Genomic DNA, 18886 nt, shown 5'->3' on the forward strand with positions numbered 1-18886 from the left:
GGCAGCACTGCATGGCTTGTGGGATCTTAGTTCCCCAACCAGAGATCAAACCCAGGTCCCCAGCAGTGGAAGCAAGGAGTCCTAACCACTGGGCCACCAGGGAATTCCCATAGTTTTATGTTCATTTTAAATACACACACATGCACATACACACTCACATATTCATTTTTTATGTTTACTGTATGTCTAAAGCTTCATAAAAAATGAAAATGCAAACATATGTGTACTTAAACACACATGCATGTTTATACATATAATGAAAATAAAAAATAAAAACACTCATGGTCATAGGATCTTCCAAGCTCAGGTGAGTGTCTGTATCTCAGGAAGGAGGGATAGTGGGTTTTTGGAGAAAACTTTAGCTATTTGCAATATATATATATATATATATATATATATATATATATATATATAAATTTATATTTTAAATTTGTATTAATGTATTTTGTTTTATTTTTCTTTATATATATTTTAAGTAGAGCAATTTAAAATGTTGTAGAATCCTTTTGTTAGTTTAACAACAGCTCTAAATATATAAAATTTCTGTTTTCTTAGTTTCTGTAGTTGTACATATTAAATATTTTGTTTTACATTTTAATAAAAGCAATTCCCAAGACCTGAGACTAACAAAGAAATGGTGAGTAACAAAAGTACAATCTACCTGATACAGAAGACAGTTGAATTTTCTCTTGTCATCGAACAAGCTGATTTGAGCAGTATTATATTATGATTTAAAAATGACCTCGAGTCATTATTTTCATATAATATGGCCACTTATCCATTGGAAATTTTCCCTAGGGAAGCAATCTTCCCAATTCAAACTACCAATGAGTAATGCTTTGGCAGAAAAATTGCCAAATAATGGCATTTAAGTCTTTGGAAATTATGATATCAGCTAATGAAGCCATAGAGTATATAACACTCAGACAACTGTCAAATTGGTTCCAGACCTTGAGGGACCTGAATGTTCATTAGCAGGAGGGTCATACATTAACACATACCCAGTCATTCATTTCAGGGCAGTGAATTAGGTTGAGAAAAAGAAAAGAAAAAAAAAATCTCTTATTAAAGTGCCCTGATGTTCAATGTCATGTGAATGTGACTAGTCTATAGCTGCCTAAGTCATTTTGCCAGATGACTGGATGAAACAATGGCTTAAAGTCTTGCAAGATGTGAATTTCTCTTCTAAAACTCAGGTCCCTTCTATAAAAAATGTTAAACTTTTAGAAACTTTTTAAAAAATAAAGACATTTGGATTTGCCCCATTATCCTTTCCTGTTCCAGGAAACAACTACAAAGTAATGGAAGCTGTGGTCTAAAATACCTTCAATATAACAATCAGGACACTCCTGTGCCTGTTAAGATTTAGAATTAATGTATTTCTTTTCATTGTATTGCTAGTATTGGCAGGTTATGACAGGCCTAATTTCTCTGAGTTGGCATGCATAATACACCAAATTTCTAAACAATCATTTTGAGATGAAAGGAAATTTCACAGTTTCAGGATTTCCACATTCTACTGCTTTCTATCTTAACCCCTTGTTTGTTTTTGTCATAGTAATATCACAATTGCTAAATCATTTTTAGTTTATTATTGTGGTATGATTTAATTGTTTTCATTCACCTCTAGAGAGTTCATTTGAATGACTCAATGAGTGAATGAAACAGGAGAGAGGTCATTATTGCAATTAATGTTAACGTGGTTATGCAAAGGGAATACATAAGAGACAACTTGTCAAAGAGTCCAAGAGGGGGAAAAAAGGAAGACACCTAAAAGCCTGAAAACAACACGAATGGTAAGCAGTCATAATCTGAATATGTGTCAATTTGGGCAGTTCTATAGGACCAGGCTCCACTTACAGGAGATACTAAGCAATGATTTTTGAAGTAAGAATAAAGCAGAGAAACCAACTGAATGTGAAGCATAATTTTTGAAAACAATATCAAATATGGTTCCAAGGAAGAGAATCAGGGATAAATTCTTGGTCCTCTACAATAACAACAACAACAACAACATTAGAAGTAGAATTTGCTTTGGAGAGTTTCAGTGTATCCCTAACACCACCATCCAGTTTCTCTATAAAGAGGACCGGTTGTAATGATTCTTTGTTGGTAGAGATGAGACTAGCACCAAATCTACCCAGTTACTCAAGTCAAACACTTGGAATCCCTGAAATGCGTCCATTCCATATGACACCTATATCCAATTAGAATCAAGATCTGTACATTACAGTTGTATCTTGAATCTGTTCTCACCTTTCCATTAACAGTCACAATAACTTGGTTCCAAGTCTCATCATTCATATCTAAATTATTACAAAAGTTTGTTAACTGCTCTTTCTTCATTTGATCTGGCAACTTTCAATTCATCTTCTGAATTTCATATCAGAAGTATGTCTAAATTATTCAATCAGTTAAAATATTTTGTTTGCTAAGTATAGTTTCCTAATTAAGTTCCAATTTTTTAATTCAATCCTTCATAAACTGCCTATCTCTAAACATCATTAGCAATAAAATCCTGTTATATTATTCTTTCCAGCAATACTAAAACTTCTTGTCCTGGAATATTTTAACCCATTGCACATAAACTATTGTATATAAGGTTTCCTCTAACTAGTAACATTCTTCCTTTTCTCTTTGGTCTAGCTCAATCTGATTAAAACATAGTGAGTAGGAACCCAGTATTAAGAGTCAGATTACGTGCCTCAGAACCTCATTTTACTACCCATGTATGTAATTCTCCATGTCCAACTTTCCTCCTCTGTAAAATAGTATAATACGTGTTAATAATGTTTAAGCCATTAGACCAGTTCCTGGCACTTAATAAGTGTCTGATTAGCATTAGTTAATTCATACTCTTTTATTATTATTACCAGGTTTTCCATACTCATCTAAATTGTGACCTCACTGGACTTTTTTTTGGTTATTTGGGGACATTTGGGGACGTTTTGGGGACATCTCCATTGTGCTTCTAAATGATACTGCAAACTTTTAACATGAAGTTTTTTCATATTTTATACAAAATTTTTGTTAACTTGTTCATACTCCTACCTAATTTACATATATTTTGGGGGTGGAGGAATGTATTATTCAGGGTAGTTTAACAGCTGTATTAATCACATCCAAATTTCAGTGATTATCAAAAGTCCAATATGGGTGTTTGTGGTTAGATATTATGAGGGTCTCTTAGTAGCAGAGACCCAAGGAACTCAGTTCTTTCCTTCTTGTTTCCTCTGCATCTTCAGAGTCCTTATCATTCAAGCAGATGAGGAGGGCATATTGCAAGGGTTTTCTTTCTTTCTTTTCCTCCTATTCTTTCCCTCCTTCTATTCTTTCCTGTCTTCCTTCTATTCTTTCCTTCCTCTCTCTCTTCCTCCCTTCCTTTCTTCCTTTCTTCCTTCCTTCCTCCCTTCCTCCCTTCCCCCCTTCCCTTCCTTCCTTTCGATGAACAAGGCCTGGCAGTGATGCACAGTATTTCAAACTACGTTTCACTGGCAAGAACTCAGTCATATGTCACATGTATCCCTCTTGCATACAACCCTTCCAATCAAAAGGTTTGGATAAAAGCAAGAGATTATTTTTTTAGTTTAAAATTTTGATTACTAAATGAGAGACACAACACCATCCAGCTAGCTGAGTAGAGAATGAGACTCTTAGATGAGATACATCAATAACAACCAAAAATAAAGCCCTAGTACCTGGGGAGGAGGGAGAAGGGGGAGGACATTAATAATCTTTGATATTCAGACCTGCTCTTGAAAATTTCCCCCTCCATCTGAAAAAGACCTTCCAGTGCTGCCTTTCCATGCTGCTGTGATTACTTTGGATCCAGGTTAAATGCTGAGCTTACTGATCACACCTGACAGTGCTAACTAACTTTCCATGCAAAATACCTCCAGATGTCATCCATACTAGTGAGGCATCTTAACTGATGTCATGGGCAAACAACACTATTTAAAACTGGCTGCCTTAGAAATCAAGGACCAAATTGAATTGAATTATGGGAACTGGACTGGGAACCCCAGAGCTGGAGGCTTCATGATGGGAGGTCACACTGTGGGCCAGCTACCCTAACTACCTGATTCATGCATGTCCTGTTTCATCTGCCGTAACATTGTAAGCTCTGTTTCCAAGGACAGCAAGCATTTCCTCTGGGATTATACTTCTTGTGTATATACCCTGATGATCCTGATGTCACCTTATCCCTGAGAGACATTCAAGTCAGCTTCAACTTACTAGCCAGAGTGGTGCTGTGCCTAAATTGATGCCCTGGGCCAGATAAAAAGATTCATACAGGAACTTAATTAAATATTTGTTTTCTGGCTCTCTAAAATGAATCCAGATGGAATACGTGACTTTTATTTCCTGGCTTGGAAGCAGTTAGGCTTCATTATTACGTTCAATCCTTCAGGCAGTCCTGATCATTCTGCTTGGCATAATTTTGATTTTGACCATAATCCTCTGTTACCTCAGACAAATTACTCAGTTTTTGTAAAAGAACTTTAAAGTCCAACTCATTTGGGCCCATGGTGAGGTAGCCTATTTCTTGCTCAGGTCTTAAAAAATTAAAGAATGGAGTTGTGTCCAGCTCTGGTTAACATCTATGCATGACTTTTTCAGGCCTGACCATTGGCACTCACAAAGCCTTCACCAGGCAGGCCTTTAGGGGTAGCGAGGAGGTGGGGGAGAGGGGAAGCCGCCCTCTCACCCCAGACTTGGTGTGCAGCTAGTGCACTGCAGTCTCTGAAGAGAGCTGTAGTCAAGGAATCAGGCTAGTCATGCTCTTATGCATATTTGCATTACTAGCCCAGGCTCCTTTATTCCTGGGTCTCCTTATGAGGCCATTGGCCATGCCCTGTCCAGGCTTCTCTGCTAAGGCTTCTCTATGGGAGGTAGGAGGAAGAAATCCCTAGCTCTCCCTCCTTGGCATTCCCCTGGCTTCAGTGTCCAAAAAACTACAGAAGCCTTTTATTTGAGGTACCCTTGACAGTGAGAAGACCCCCCCCCATCTGCAATGGATGATTCACCTGACCCTCAGGTTAGTACTCCCTCCTGTTCCACAGGAGAAAATGGAAAAGGGAGGGAGGAGTTGGTCCTTTCTTCAGTCTTAACAGCTTGCCTTTACTATCAGAATAAGTGACTAAAGGCTTGTTAACTTTTTTTTTTTTTTTTTTTGCGGTACGCGGGCCTCTCACTGTTGTGGCCTCTCCCGTTGCGGAGCACAGGCTCCGGACGCGCAGGCTCAGCGGCCATGGCTCACGGGCCCAGCCGCTCCGCGGCATATGGGATCCTCCCGGACCAGGGCACGAACTCGCGTCCCCCGCATCGGCAGGCATACTCCCAACCACTGTGCCACCAGGGAAGCTCAGGCTTGTTAACTTTTATTTTGGCTTGTTGTTTGTTGCTTTAATCTACTCTTCTGACCCTCTGACTCTCTGAGGCTCAGCTGAGCTCCTGACAAGTAGGTGTACACACAAGTGTGTAGTAATATGGGTTAAACAATAATATATTGAATACTGTTATTTTAGACAAATGAATAATTAAAAGTAAAATTATATCATATATTAAGGGGAAACATATAAATTAGAAAAGTAAATTACTTAGGATGAAAAAGTAATACTTATACAAATTAAAATAGATAAAAGCCACTAACAAAGAGTCTGAACAAAAAGTCAGATTGTGGGGTGCCTGAGGTTCCTATTTGCACAATAGGAACAGCCTGTGAATTGTTGATTTTCCTCTTGTGCCATAGTTTGGACCTACCAGGTGTGATATTACGTGGAAGTGCTTTGGTTAAAGAAAGTCAGGATTAGTTCATCAGGGTCTACATGTTTATCAGTTTTTAAAGGTGAATTAGAAATAGAAAATTTTAAAGAACCAATAGTAGATATTAATAAAATACTTTTCAAAAATTAAATTATCAGTTTTATGTAGCTTTTACTTGCTTTGTAAACAAAACATAACATATCAGATTTTTTTCTTTTCATTTTCACACAGGTGTTTTCACATCTTGAAAATATTTTTTGGTTGGGTATGCCCATCTGCTTATCCTTCTGTGATGCTTTTTCTGGCCATGACGATCTAAATTAAACACTCCCATTCCTCTTTTCACAGCACTTCTATCACAGTAGTTACATGTTGTACAGTAAATTGTTTATTTTGAAGTCAGTTTCTTTCTGTAGCCAATGTCATATCTTCATATTCTGACAGAGTAAGTATTCAATAAATGCATTAATGAATAATAACGCTGAACCTTTCTTGCTGCTATGACTTTACCCATCAAGAAAAATTACATTTAATAAGATCAAAACACATTTCAAATGTATTCATTCATTTAAAAGAAGAATTTTACAACCACTTGTTTTGATTTCCATGAAACTCCTAACATGTGCATTTTATGTGAGTTTTCAGCTTACCCAGGCAATGTGTGAGCAAGAAGTTTGCATTACAGTGTCAGTAGTAGTGGGAAATCTGTTTTACAGTAAATCATGCAAAGGCTGTTTCCAGCTTTGGCTCACATTCTATTTCACAGTGATGGAAATAGTCAACAAAATAACATTAAAAAGAACATTCACCAACTCTTAATAATATGAAAAACTATTCATGAAAGGGAAATGTTAGAAATTAAATTATGTAAGAATGTTTTCTAAATAGTCTAATTTTCACTTTGTCAGTACTTTATTTGCAAAGTGCATTTGAGGCTCTCCTTTAAAATTTTCATCTTATGTTGCTTGTCTACTATTGTGATTCTTTGGTTTGTATAATGAAACTCTGAAGTGCAAGTCTATATTTTCTGAAAGATTTTTTTTTGGTTAACATTTTTTTGTAATTTAATGCAAATTATATAAATGGATTATTTAAATATATAAGTACCATATTTAACCTTATATATTGCTTTATAATTAATAATCATTCTTTTATACTATCTTATGGGAATCTGAACATGATCAAGGTAATTGTATAAGAATGAGGAGGACCAAGAGAAAATGCGGAGAATTCTCCACTGACCCTGGAGTCTATATAACCCCTCCCAGGCACCAGAAAATAACCTTGAAAGCAAAAACAAGGAGGAGGGTTGGTATCAAAATTAGCAGTCAATCAGAAGCAGTAATGCTCTAAAACTCTATGGAATTAATTCTAATTCTTGTAATATTCCAGACCTCCTTCTCTATACTTTTCTCTCTACCTGCATCCCTCACCCTTTTTTATTTTAAGATAACCATTTTTCATTATATGATATTCATTTTTCATTAATATATTTTCCTTAATGTGGCCTTTCCTAATCCTTCCAATGTTATATGTTTTTATAACTTTCAATACATTCATTTTTATACTAAATATTGTATTTGGTTGTTCTTTTTTTAATATATGAAAACAAGGACATTTGTTGTTTATGACTGTGCCCCTAGTGCCTAACACGTTTCCTGCTTCATGGCAGGTGCTCATATTTGTGGGTGAGTGCCTTTTCCACTATACTGTGGAGTCTGGAGGGTTCAGAGAACATGTCGAATATTGCATAACCAAATGTCTCATTATGTGGTCAAAATATAGTAATGGGGTGGAACTGCATGCAATATTTCAAGGACCAAATAAATTGTCTTCCTCATCAAAATCAGATCAAAAACTGAGCTGAAGTTCAGCAAGAAGGAAAAATTACAATGAGAAGTTTGAGCCTATTTAGTGTGGATCAAGTAACCCATGATAATTTGTCCCTTGCTTTCTGCATTTTAATTGTATATAACTATGATATTGATTTTGTAGATATGTATAGATTCTCATACATATATTTTTATGCATTGATAAACATGATCTAAAAGACGACTCAGAAGCTGTCTTTTTTGTATTTGGAAATTATTAACACCTTGGAAAATAGCTATTAAATGAATTTTACTTCCAATTTTGGATCCAATTTTCTCATGTTTGCTAATTTTTTTGGGGGGGGAAGTAAGATATTATATGTTTTGCATACTTATTTATGCACAGGCTTATATGACTAAATTCCAAAGTGGTTAGGTTCATTAATCTCACAATATGAATTGTAATCAAATATAAGCTTTATTAGATAAGATGCAATTTTAGCAATTAAGATTATAAATTGTGTGCCTATGTATGTCTTCTTGGAAATAAGGATACTAACTCAAAATAGTGTTTCATTAAGTAACTCAAATTTAATTTTAAAGTAGTCATAGCCATAATAATATAATTAATTTCTTTCTTAGAAAATTATTACACCTTTATAACATTATAAAATCAGACCTTGTATAAGTTGAACAAAACACACTGCTAATATAATTATGTTTGGGAAAAAGGTATACATTTTAAAAAATATAAAAGATAAATTTGGTTTTATAATATTCAATGAATGATGAGAATTAATGGTTTTGTTTTGTTTTTTCTCTATGAGTTCTTGTAAAGTGAGAAAAATAATTTATAGACATTTAGTGGTATATTCAAAGGTATACTCTCTATTGTTTACTTGTGAGAAACAGATGGTGGTACAGCTTAATTTTGTGGTAGGATCAATCCTGGAGGCAAGACTTAGTTTAACAGATGGATAAAGAAGAAATGCTCCAGGTATAGAGAATGAAATAGAAAGGTAAGTGAAAAGATGCCCAAAGAATAGAAACACCAAGAAGGTACATAGGCTACTATGTTTAATGGCTTGATGAGAATTTAAAGATGAGATTAACAATATAATCAAGTTTTAAAATGTGATAAAAATATTTTGAACCCAATGAAAGAAGAAACAATATGGTTAGTAAATGGGCCAGAAGACATCACCTTAACTAAAAGAATAGAAAGCAGGGGCAAAATATTACTGCTAGTAAGTTTTAAATCTATGTCATATAATCAAAACTAACCATATTGCTTTCTTATCCTAGAGCTTGATGTAGTGTTCAAAACAAAAATATGTTTAAATGATGTCTACTAAGTATTAAATGCCAGTCTATATACTTTTCATTCAAAGTTATTAGCTATATTTGTATAGTTTCTGAGGAAAAGTGGACAACTGAAGAAAATAAAAGAAATTCAATAATGCTGGAGAGGGTGTGGAGAAAAGAGAATCCTCTTACACTGTTGGTGGGAATGTAAATTGGTGCAGCCACTATGGAAAACAGTATGGAGGTTCCTCAAAAAACTAAAAATAGAGCTGCTATATGATCCAGCAATCCCGTTCCTGGGCACTTACCGAGACAAAACTACAATTTGAAAAGATACATGCATCTCTATGTTCATAGCAGCACTATTTACAATAGCCAAGAAATGGAAACTACAATCCACAGATGAATGGATAAAGAAGATGTGGTATATATATATACGATGGAATATTACTTGGCCACTAAAAATGCCACTTGCAGCAACACTGATGGACCTAGAGATTATCATACTAAGTGAAGTAAGTCAGAAAGAGAAAGACAAATACCATATGATATCACTTATATATGGAATCTAAATTATGACACAAATGAACATATCTATGAAACAGACTCACAGACGTAGAGAACAGACTTGTGGTTGCCAAGGAGGAGGGGAAGGAAGGATTGGAAATTTGGGACTAGCAGATGCAAACTATATATACAGGATGGGTAAACAATAATGTCCTACTGTATAGCACAGGGAACTATATTCACTATCCGTGATAAACCACAATGGAAAATAATATATATGTATGTATAACTGAGTCACTTTGCTGTACAGCAGAAATTAACACATTGTAAATTAATAAAATTTAAAAAAATAAATTCAATAAAAATTATGGATATGTGGCTTCACAAAATAAACAGAGAGGAGATGTAACACTTAAGCACAGCCTAGTCTGATTTACCACCCCAAACACTGTACAGAAAAAAACAATAATCTTAAACTGTCCATTTATATAAGTAAGTTCAATATAAAAATTGGTGTAAGGTGTTTGTATGCTCCAAGAATTGTGGTATAAACCTAGTTTTCCAGAATGCTTCTGTGATAGATTTCTTTTAAATGGAGCTATAACATGCATACAATATAGTACAAGAAATGTTCAGTTTATGAGTATAGATAATTATATACACCCACATAAGCATCACCAAAAATTATATGTAGAAAAATATCTGGCACCGGCACCTAGGAAATCCCCACAAGCTCCTCTTCAGTCAGTTCCATCTCTCCCAGTGTCAGCTGCTTTCTGATTGTTATCATTATTGCTAGTTTTGCCTGCTAAGTGAATAAATTATCAGTATTTGTGTGTGTGTGTGTGTGTGTGTGTGTGTTTCCTTTGTTCAAAATCCCTCTTAGTTATTACTACTCATGGTATTGTAACACATTGGACACATTCATGTTAGTTATGAATCACTAACATTCACAAAGACTAAACAGAAATCATACAGCCATTACTTTTGCTAAATTACGTCATTGATGGACTGTCAATAAAATATTAACATCTACTGAAGATCAGTTCCATTTGTGTAAAATTGCTTCTTGAATTGGTTTCTGTTTGAAATACAAAGATGTGACTTATAGAAATGTATTAATGATTCCTAATCACAACTCATTACATTTCCCTTGCTAGTACAGAATTAGTATGTAACTCTGGAAACTGACAATCTGGGAATTCAGATTATAAGGTTGAGGGCAGAGGCAAATGGCACTTTCAACAGGTGATGGCTCAGGTTCAGCTTGTGACATATTTGCATTATGGAAGTTGATTGTGGGGAATATGACTGCTATTCTCTTTTGCCTGATATCTTACCAGCTACCTGATTCTTAAATTACTGGAACCCTGACTTTTTATGCTTTTCCAGTCACTAGGAGCATCATTTGGGGGGAACCACTTGCAATTAAAATTTATCATTTTGGACTTGTGGATCATATCAGTTATAAAATATGCCTGCAGTATTTTATAGCAAGCTTGTGGCACAGGAAATATTTTCAGGAAATATTTTCTTTCCCCACTTTTTGTTCTCAACAGCAAGACTTTTCCTGCAGCCAAGGATGGAAGTTAGTAGTAAACTCATTTCTGGTTCACAATAATTCTTTATTATGTACCTTTTATTTTACCTGATTAATGGTGAGGTGTGTTTTGCTTAGCTGTCCACCTTGGGCATCAAGACTATTCATTATTAAAGTAAATAATTGAAAACTTTCACTCAGTGTCAAATTGAACTAATTTAATGCATAAATCCAATAAATAAAAGATGTTGGAGCACATGTCTTTTTATTCAGAAGGGTATTAATTTTTGTGTTCAGGCAGTTTTCACACACCACACCTCCTTACATTTTGCCCTAAAATTCACCTTTTTTAATCACAATGTACTAAATGACTTTGTTAAGAAACAGATAATTTTAATAATGACTGAAGCTAATCGACATTCTCTATGCTCACCAATTTTTTTGGGGGGGGATATGAAAAATAGCCTACAGAACAGCTCTAAATCATAAAGATGTCCAAACACATAGCAATCTATCTTTAGGCTACAAAACAAATAACCTCATAAAAATTCCAGACAATATATTATTTCAGGCCAAAAAGGAAAAAAATATCCCATGTAAAAGAATAAAATAAAGAATAATCCCTGGAGATCCAGTTCAGATAATGGTGGAGTAGCTTATAGTGGACTAATACTCCAGCAGCAATTATAAGCCCCAAAATACATATATTCAAACAAAAATAATTTAAAGTTATGGTAGAGTGCCAAAACCAAGCAAAACTTGGAGGTTATTTAATCACTGAGAAAGAGAACCACACTGAGTGAAATTTACATTTATACTTTTTTCTTTTAATGCCATTAAACTCACATAGAAACCCACAGTTTTATTGACTAGAGATGTAGTTAAGGATCTCAGCATAGTTAGAAACTGAGAAGGGAAAACCCAGAAAGGAGAAAGTCATGTAGTAAGGGAAGCCCATGAAATACACATAAAAACTCCCCTTAAATATTTTGCTGACACCAAAGACTCACTGTAGCTCAACAGAAAACATCAGAAAAGAATAGTCAGTATAAGATTCCTTGTGATAAGTCAGAGTTATAAATATATTACTAAATTTGTGGAATGGAAGAAAGGTAAAATTATCAAAGTATTTGGAATGCTGTCTAGATTGCATATAACTCACTGTCTTCAGAGGCTTGTCACGAGAAGCAAAGCAAGAGAATGCAACAGAGCTCTGCAGTCCTACTGTAAGCATCTTTCTCAAAGCATTAACATCCTAGTGTGGGGAGAAGGGACACCCACTGTTGAAACACATGCAAACTGCTTTAACACATGGTGCTGTGTGATCGGACTTTTGGATTTGCTTTTCTTGAAAGTCATTTATATAATAGAATCCATGGGATGATTTTACTAATTGGAACATACTATAAAATCCCTAGTGGCCCAGATAATGTTCTAATGTTAGTATCAAAACTTAAGAGTTCCTCAGTGTGATTTCCATCTCTGTTTTGCTAGGATTTAGATATGTAATCAGAAAATGCTTTCTAAGGCAAAGATATTTGGATTGCTGTATGGTTAAGAATTAACATAATGAAATAATGTTTTCTTAAAATTATTAAGTTTAGAAAATGCAAAGCAAAATCCACATCAAAACAAATTAAATTGCATATTTTTCAAGAACTCCTAACTTTGACTATCTGCATTTTTTAAATTTAAGGAAGGCTCATATTGAATATTTGCTTAGACATCCCTTTACTACCACTTTGACTATAATAGGAAAATAGGTATAACTCAACTAATTAATGATATAAAATATTATATTTCTAGAGAAGTGATCATAACTTGATATTTCTTTATGATTAGAATTTTCAACAACCTTATATATAGATATATATAGTGTATATACAAATATTGAGACTTTAAGAATATTTTTAAGGTTTCTTATGAATTTACATTTATAATTAATATTTTAGAAATTTTAGTTGATTCTTTTTACTAACATGCTCTACCTGTGTGGAGACAATTAAAATAGTTAAAATGATAATTTAAAAAAGCAAAAAGGACAAAACATATGAAACAACTTCCAAGAAACTCTTCAACAGATAAGGAAAGAGTGATTCCAGAGATATGAGAAACAAACAACTTGAGCCCAACAATTACATCTGTTGCCTTTGAGAGTGTTTTCAGGATGCAGCAATAAAAAGTGGAGCCCAGGAAGAGACTGAGAGACTCCCTGCTTTGAGGAAATAATTCTGAAGAGTACAGAGGCATTGACATACAGAGAGACCTCAGGAGATCATCAGATGTTTCCCTTGAAGCATTCAACTGAGTACTGATCAGTGTATACCTTAGGGAAACTCACCTTGGGCTGAGGATACAACTACCCAAAAGAATTAACAGTAACTGTATTTATTACTAATGCAGAATTGGGAATAGTGCTTATTACCATAAGACACTAGAAAACTTCAAGATTCATGGGGCATTGGCTCAGCAGTGGGGAATAATAAGCCCTAGGCTGAGCACTGCTCTATCAGTATCTAGCAAATCTTAAAAGCAAGACCCAAAATGTCAAACTTGTTGTATACAACTTCACTGCATTACAGACAATAAGCTCAAGAATATACAGAAATAAAAAATATCTACCACTCAACAAGGCAGAATTCATGATGTCTACCATCCACCAAAATTGTGTAAAAAATGTAAAAGTACGATCCATAATATGAAGATAAACCAATTGATGGAAACTGATCTAGACTTGGCATAGCTATTAGAGTTACCAAAGTAACTAAAAAAAATTATTAAAACTTATTTCCACAGGTCTAATAAGAAAAGACATGGAAAGTATATTATTACCCAAATCGAAATTCTGGGATGAAAATATAATGTAAAAGTGGAAAAATACACTAGATAGGATCAAGGATAGTTTAGACTTTGCAGATAATAAGATTAAGAACTTTAAGATGTAGCAGTAGAAATCTTCCAAAAGCAACAAAGAAGAGAGAATTTGAAAACATTAACACAGCATCAGTTAATTGTGGGACCACATCAACTGCCTTAATATATGTGTAATTAGTGAATTACACAACAGGAAAATATTTGGAGAAATATGGACATTTTAAAAGTTTGATGAAAATTATAACTCATTCTAAGAAGGTCAAAGACAAACAAACAAAAATACATGAAGAAAATTACACCGAGATAAATCCTAATAAAACTTAGCAAAATAGTGGTAAATAGAATATTTTAATGCAACCAGATGAAAGAAGGAGCATATATACAGAGGAATAGAAATATAGATGACAGTAAATTTCTTACTGAAAGTGATGCAAGTGATAAGACAATGTTGCAAAACCTTTAAATGACTGAAAGAAAACAAAAGAAAACTGAAAGAAACAATCCTGTTGCCCATCTATCCTATACCCAGCAAAAGTATCTTCCAAATACAAAGGCAAAATGAATAATTTTCTTCAGGATTAGTCATCAGCTGACCACACTACAAGAGAGCTTACAGGATGTCTTTCAGACAAATGAAAAAAAAAGAGATGAAAATATGGATCTTCACAAAGGAATAAAGACAACTAGAAATGGAAACCAGGTCAATAAATATATAAGGTATTTGCTACTTTTATATATATACAATATGATGTATCACTTAAAAAATTAATGTAGTGTGTAGTTCATAAAATGTAAAAATAGAATGTATGATTAGCACAAAAGGTAGGGAGGGTAGAAAAGGAATTAATCTATTGTAAATTTAATCTGTATATGAAGTTATATAATATTACTTAAAGGTAGACTGTGATAAATTAAAGATGCATGCTATAATTCATAAAATAACTACTTAAACTAGCAAAGAGTTATACCTAATATATGAAAAAAATAAATACAATTAAATCACAGAACATTCTCAATACAAATGGCAGAAAAAGAGGACACAGAAAACATTCTAAAATCAAATATATAATTCACCTAAATAATAGCTACAACAAAATTATGAATATCTAGATGTATGCAGAAAAAATATTTGAAAAAATTAAAGATATATTCTGATTTTTTAAAAATCTCAGCAAAGCAGGAATAGATGGGAACTGTTTCAAACAATAAAAGTCACCTATGGAAAAAATTAGCTCTACCATGCTTAATGATGAAATGTTGAATGATTTTTTTATGAGATAAGAAACAATACCAGGACATCTGATTTTGCCACTTCTATTTAACACTGTTCTAAAGGTCCTAGCCAGTGCAATAAGAAGAAAATTTTCCAGTTTTGAAGAAAAATGAGTAAAATTATCATTATTCACAGATGACATAAACCCATATAGAAAATCTGAGGAAATCTACAGAAGAGCTACTAAAACTAAAACATGAGTTTAGCAAGGTTGCAGATATGAAACAAATATAGGCAATTTATTTGTATTTTTATGTTCTAGCAACAAATAATCAGAAGTTGAAATTAAAAATAATATCATTTTCAGTAGAATTGAAAATATTAAATATTTGTTTGCAAGACCTTTCTAAGACCCACCAGTTCTGCGAAAGATCTCCTCTCTGTCCAGTGCTCAGCAAAACCAAGTGCTGTTGGTTGAGGTGACTACAACATTTTGATAGGACACATATAATTTATGCCAGTCTCCATAATCAATAGAGTCACATCCCATAACTGGAACTGATTAAGAAAATGCCTTTTGGGAGAGTGGCCAAGATGGCAGAGTAGAAAGACCCTGAGCTCACCTCCTTCGGTGGACACCAAAGTTATAACTGTTTAAGAGCAGCTATCAATGAGAATGACCTCAAGACTGGTAAGAAAGATCTCCTATAACTAAAGATATAAAGATGAAACCACACGAGATGGGTAGGAGTCAAGATACATATGCCTGGGTAGGCAACCCACAAATGGGAGGATAATTACAATTGTAGAGGCTCTCCCCAAACAGTGAAGGGTCCAAGCCTCATATCAGGCTCCACAGCCTGGGGGTCCTGTATCTGGAAGATGAACTTCCAGAACATTTGGCTTTAAAGGCCAGTGGGGCTTACTTTGAGGAGAGCCATGGGGCTGTAGGAAAGAGAGACTCCACTCTTAAGGGTGCACACAAAATCTTACATGCTCTGAGACCCAGGGCAAAAGCGATAGTTTAAAGGGAGCCTGGGTCAGAACAACTTGCTGATCTTGGATAATGTCCTGGAGAGGCAGGAGACAACTGGGACTCACCCTGGGGACCTAGTCACATGCAGTAGCAATTTTGGGGAATTTACTGTAGTACAAGGACAATGGTGCTGTCAAGAATCATTTTGGAATTCTCCCTCTAGCTTATTAGCCTTGGGACCTAGCCCCACCAGCAGGAAGCTGCCATAAGACCCCTGAGATCCAGCTGCCCTGGGAAGAAGCCCCAAACACTAGAGGATCCATGACCCAGCATCACACATTTGTGGGCTGACACCAGCTCTGAGAGCCCTGAGCCTCACAGCCAGAGATCCTTGGACAAAGTTTTGCCCACCAGTAGGCCAGCACTAGCCTGAGACCTGGCCTCACCCATCAGTGCATGGGTACCAGCCCCAGGACTCCCTGGGCCCTGGCCATGCCAAGAGCTGGCCAGCAATCAACTCTGGGACAATCAAGGCCCTGCAGCCAGAGACCCTGGGGCCCAGCCCCAGCTATCAGTTGGCTGGCACTAGCCCTGGGATTCCCTGGGCTCTGGCTCTGCCCACCTGTAGGCTGACACCAACTTCAGGATCCCCAGGACCCTGCAGCCAGGGTATGATTTCACTTATACGTGTAATCTCAAAAATGAAACAAATGAACAAACATTATAAAAAAGGAATGGAGTCATAGATACAGAGAATAAACAGGTAGTTGCCAGAGGCAGGGGGTGGGGGGAGGGGAGAAATACATAAGGGAGATTAAAAGATATAAACTCCCAATTACAAAGTAAATGATTCAAAGGTATGAAATATACAGTGTGGGGTATATGGTCAATAATTTGGTAACCGATGGTAACTAGATTTATCATGGTTATCATTTTGAAATGTACAGAAATATGGAATCCCTATTTTGTGTACCAGGAAAAACATAGTGTTGTAGGTCAATCTTTCTTCAAAAACAAACAAACTTATAGAAAAAGAGGTCAGATTTGTAATTACCAGAGGTGAGGGGATGGGATTGAAGGGGGCATTGTTTGAGCATAGGCAAAAGGTACAAACTTCCAGCTATAATATAAATAAATATTAGATGTATAATATGCAACATGATAAATATAATTAACACTGCTTTGTGTTATGTATGAAATTGTTAAGAGACTATATCCTAAGTATATCACAATGAAAAAATATTTTTTCCATTTCTTTAATTTTGTGCCTATATGAGATGATGCATGTTCACAAAACTTATTGTAGTAATCATTTCATGATGTATGTAAGTCAAATCAGTATGCTGTACACTTTATACAGTGCTGTATGTTAATTACATCTCAATAAAACTAGAAGAAAAATATAAAATATTTAATAATACCCAAAATTTGAAAGACATATACAATAAAAAATTCCAGTAAGTTGTTGTTGAAATAAAATAATTGATTCTAAAATTCATTTGGAAATAAAAAGAAACTAAAATAGCCAGAACAATTTTGAAAATAAAGAATACAGTTATAGGGCAAATGATACCTGTTTCCAAGATTCATTATTTAGCTATAGTAATCAAGACAATTTGGTATTGTTGGAAATATAAACTGACAGATCAATGGAACAAAATAAGAAATCCAAAAATTGACATGCATGTATATCAACAAAATTAGTTACAAGATGCAAAGGAAATTCAGTGGAGAAAGGATATTCTGTTTAACAAAATATTCCAGAAATATTAGATGCCAATAATTTTTACTAATATTTCAGATCATATACAAATATAACAAATATAAATATTAAATATTTAAAGATAAAATTTAAACTCTACTATATCTAGAAAAAAGAGAAAATTGTGTTACTCTGGGTTAAGCAAAGATTTACTGGATACACATTGCACATATGCTCCATAAAATAACATTGAAAAACTGGACTTCATCCAATTAAACATTTTATTCTTCAAAAGACAATGTTAAGTATTTCCAAATTTTATAGCTGATAAAGAAATTTTTCCAGAATATATTAACAACTCTCAAGATTCAATTTTTAAAAAATGGACAAAAGGTTTGTATACGCACTTCATTAAAGAATAAAGGTGGCAAATAAGTATATTAAAATTTAAGTTACAGAATTATTTGTTAGTAAAATGAAAACTAAAATCATAAGATACAACTACAAAATTATTAGAGAGCTAGAATTAAACAGAATGACCTACATATTAAAGAAATAAATACTAAATGATTTATAACCTTCCAGAAGAAAAGGATTAGGCCAAAGGATTTTACTATTAAATTTGACCAAATGTTTAGAAAAGAAGTGATATTGATTCTCTACAATCTCTTCCAGAAGACAAAAGCAGAGGGAACACTTTCTAACCACAGGATAATTAGAATCAAGTTGCATACATTTCAAGAAAGCTCTCTAATGAGCAAGAACAAAGCTTAGATATTGATGCTCAACTTTGTAATCAAGCTTCAAGATCATTTTCATATTTCCTGTAAAAGATTTAGAGCACAAAATGATGAGGCTCATTTTCTGTAGCATGGACGTATGTCTATCCAATGGAGCCCTGATCTAATAATGGTTCTTTGCAGGGTGGTGAGACAAGGGATTTCCAGAAACTTCTGCTTCTGAGATCCAGTATGCATCAAGTGACATTCTGCATGTCTGCCCAAACTCTTAGCTTGAAACATTCTTTCTTCTGGAAAATAATGTTCCAATAGTCTTAGTGAGTATAGACTTTGTCTACTCAACACTCCATCCCAAGCACTAAGAACAATGCCTGACACTCATTAAGACTGCAATAAATAAAATTGTTTGGAATTCTACTTCTGGTTAGTACATAAAAGAAATTAATAATAAA

The sequence above is a fragment of the Leucopleurus acutus genome (assembly GCF_964270905.1).
Source record: "Leucopleurus acutus genome assembly, chromosome: 5".
NCBI classification, from domain to species: Eukaryota; Metazoa; Chordata; class Mammalia; order Artiodactyla; family Delphinidae; genus Leucopleurus; species Leucopleurus acutus.